This window comes from Budorcas taxicolor, chromosome 7 (genome assembly GCF_023091745.1).
Source record: "Budorcas taxicolor isolate Tak-1 chromosome 7, Takin1.1, whole genome shotgun sequence".
NCBI classification, from domain to species: Eukaryota; Metazoa; Chordata; class Mammalia; order Artiodactyla; family Bovidae; genus Budorcas; species Budorcas taxicolor.
In genome coordinates, this window is record NC_068916.1 from 42,072,593 (window position 1) to 42,076,441 (window position 3,849).

The window sequence follows — 3,849 nt, forward strand, 5'->3', positions numbered from 1 at the left end:
TTCTTATATGAAATACAGCTCCAAGGTTTTAAGATCCAGTTGGATTATTAAAACAGATTGACCAAATTCTGACTTGAATAACAAAACCTCTAGAAGTGAAAGAATTATCTTTTATAAAAAGAAACTTGCTTTTTATGTTTGCATAGGGCAATGATTATGGAAATTTCCATACTTGTTGATAAACAATGCTATCTTCAAGAAATCTCATGAATCTGAATTTTAGCAGCTTTATTATAAGTAAACAATTATTAATTTTCCAGTAACTGTTGAATTATAGGTAGTTACCTAGAATCCCAGTATCCATACTCTGATGGCACTTCCTCTTATTACCACAACTGGGTTACTGTGCACACACATGCCCACGCACACACACACACACACACATGCTACAAGCTCACTAAACATTCATTTCAGGTAGTCAATTCCCGTGGGCTTCCCTGGTGGCTTAGATGGTAAAGAATCAACTGCAATGTGGGAGATCTGCATTCAATCCCTGGGTTGAGAACATCTCCTGGGGAAGGGAATGGCAACCCACTCCAGTATTCTTGCCTGGAGAATCCCACAGACAGAGAAGTTTGGGGGGCTAAAGTCCATAGGGTTGCAAAGAGACAGACACAACTGAGTGACTAACACACACAGTCATTTCCCATGAATGGTCTGTTAGTCTCAAAGCTCTTCTTGGTAAAATCTAGGTGAAATTTCATGAACAATTCCACCTGGGTAACTAATGACAATGGACAGCTGGTTTCATCATGGCAGGGATCTTCATTCAGTCTAAGCACCCAGCTCTCCTTTATGTGGTCATATTTGTGATTTTCCTGATGGCCTTGTCTGAAAATACCACCTGATCCTTCTGATACATTCTAATGCCCACTTCCACACCCCCATGTACTTTTTCATCAGTCATTTGTCTCTCATGGACATGATGTATATTTCTGTCACTGTGCCCGAGATGCTCATGGAGCAGGTCAGTTATGAACAAAAGCTCAGCCCCTGAATACAGATGTTTCTCTATTTAATACTAGGAGGCTCAGAATTTTTTCCTCTGGCTGCCATGAGTTATGCTCGCTATGTGGCCATCTGCCATCCACTCTGTTATTCTATTCTCCTGAATGTAAGATGTATCTCCTCTTGGTGTATGGCTGCTGGTTCCTGGGATCAGTGGATGGCTTTATGCTCACACCCATCACCATGACCTTCCCCTTCTGCAAATTTCAGGAGATTCATTATTTCTTCTCTTAGGTCTTGGCTGTAATGAAGTTTCCTGCTCAGACACTTCCCTCTATGAGACAGTCACGTACCTGTGCTGTGCCCTCATGCTCCTCATCCCTGTGATGGTCATTTCAAGCTCCTATTCATCAGGATGAATTCAGCAGAGAGCAGGAAGAAGGCTTTCACCACTTTTCTTTACACATGACTGTGGTCATCCTCGTCTATGGAGCTGCCATCTATACCTACATGCTCCCCATCTGCTACCACACCCCTGAGAAAGACATGGCTGTATCGGCCTTTCACATCATACTCACTCCTGTTCTAAACCCTTTAATCTATAGTCTGAGGAATAAGGATGTCACAGGGGCTCTAAAGAAAATATTGAATGTGGACCTGTCTTTTAGAAAACTATAGAATAAAACATTTTAATACTGATGGTTTATTTTCTTCACTTCATAAATCAGAATTTTATAGTCCTATGCCAATATTATTCTTCAGATTTGCATACCATAATGTGTCATCCTATATTCATCCCTTTTGGAGGAATGTTTCCCTGGACTGGAAAGCTCTCCAATGTTATATTCCTTTTGCATTCAAAATACTACACAATTGTATTGTATCCAGGTTACATTTTTCTGAAGTTGACAAATGTACTTATGTGGAATTATGGGATCATATGGCAGAATATTTATATTCTTAAGAAATACATAACTAAAATACTTACAAGAAAAATATCATGGAATGTGCAACTATTAAGAGAGAAGGAAAGAAAAGATGAGGAAGGAAAAGTGGTATAACACTAACGGGTGAATATAGGTAAAGGTTACTATGTATGTTAACTGTACTATTACTGCTCATGGTACTTCTCTGTATATTTAAGATTCCTTAAAAATAAACTGCAGAGTCGGACACGACAGAGCGACTGAACTAACTAACTAAAAATAAATGGTAAAGTATCAGACATTTCATTCTGTTTTTATTTTCTATCTTCTGCTTTGTGGCAGTGTAAGTAACATATCTGAGAAATCAAGCTCACGTTCAAGTAGTTGATCATTACTATGACAAACCAGTCTTCTGCCTACAGTTATTTACAGGCTACATTGTTCCTCATATTTAACCCTGAGGCATCTAGTAGATGTTCAGTTCACTTCAGTCGCTCCGACTCTTTGTAACTCCATGAATTGCAGCACGCCCAGGCCTCCCTGTCCATCACCAACTCCCGGAGTTCACTCAGACTCACGTCCATTGAGTCAGTGATGCCATCCAGCCATCTCATCCTCAGTCGTCCCCTTCTCCTCCTGCCCCCAATTCCTCCCAGCATCAGAGTCTTTTCCAATGAGTCAACTCTTCTCATAAGGTGGCCAAAGAACTGGAGTTTCAGCTTTAGTATCACTCCTTCCAAAGAACACCCAAGACTGATCTCCTTTAGAATGGACTGGTTGGATCTCCTTGCAGTCTCAAGAGTCTTCTCCAGCACCACAGTTCAAAAGCATCAGTTCTTCAGCACTCAGCTTCTTCACAGTCCAACTCTCACATCCATACATGACCACTGGAAAAACCATAGCCTTGACTAGACGGACCTTAGTCAGCAAAGTAATGTCTCTGCTTTTGAATATGCTATCTAGGTTGGTCATAACTTTCCTTCCAAGAAGTAAGCATCTTTTAATTTCATGTCTGCAGTCACCATCTGCAGTGATTTTGGAGCCCAAAAAAATGAAGTCTGACACTATTTCCCCATCTATTTGCCATGAAGTGATGGGACCAGATGCCATGATCTTTGTTTTCTGAATGTTGAGCTTCAAGCCAAATTTTTCACTCTCCTCTTTCACTTTCATCAGGAGGCTTCTTAATTCCTCTTCACTTTCTGCCATAAGGGTGGTGTCATCTGCATATCTGAGGTGATTGATATTTCTCCTGGCAATCTTGATTCCAGCTTGTGCTTCTTCCAGCCCAGCGTTTCTCATGATGTACTCTGCATAGAAGTTAAATAAGCAGGGTGACAATATACAGCCTTGACGTACTCCTTTTCCTATTTGGAACCAGCCTGTTGTTCCATGTCCAGTTTTAACTATTGCTTCCTGACCTGCATACAGGTTTCTCAAGAGGCAGGTCAGGTGGTCTGGTATTCCCATCTCTTTCAGAATTTTCCACAGTTTACTGTGATCCACACAGTCAAAGGCTTTGGCATAGTCAATAAAGCAGAACTAGATGTTTTTCTGGAACTCTCTTGCTTTTTCCATGATCCAGCGGATGTTGGCAATTTGATCTCTGGTTCCTCTGCCTTTTCTAAAACCAGCCTGAACATCTGGAAGTTCATGGTTCACATATTGCTGAAGCCTAGCTTGGAGAATTTTAAGCATACTTTACTAGTGTGTGAGATGAGTGCAATTGTGCGGTAGTTTGAGCATTCTATGGCATTGCCTTTCTTTGGGATTGGAATGAAAACAGACCTTTTCCAGTCCTGTGGCCCCTGTTGAGTTTTCCAAACTTGCTTGCATATTGAGTTCAGCACTTTCACAGCATCATCTTTCAGGATTTGAAATAGCTCAACTGGAATTCCATCACCTCCACTAACTTTGTTCGCAATCATGCTTCCTAAGGCCCACTTGACTTCACATTCCAGGATGTCTGGCTCTA

The 3,849-nt window shown here is 41.0% G+C and overlaps 1 pseudogene; it reads left to right on the forward strand.

Moving 5' to 3' along the window:
- Positions 1-702: 702 nt before the first annotated feature.
- Positions 703-1,626, forward strand: LOC128051005 (olfactory receptor 2T29-like; annotated as a pseudogene).
- Positions 1,627-3,849: the final 2,223 nt, after the last annotated feature.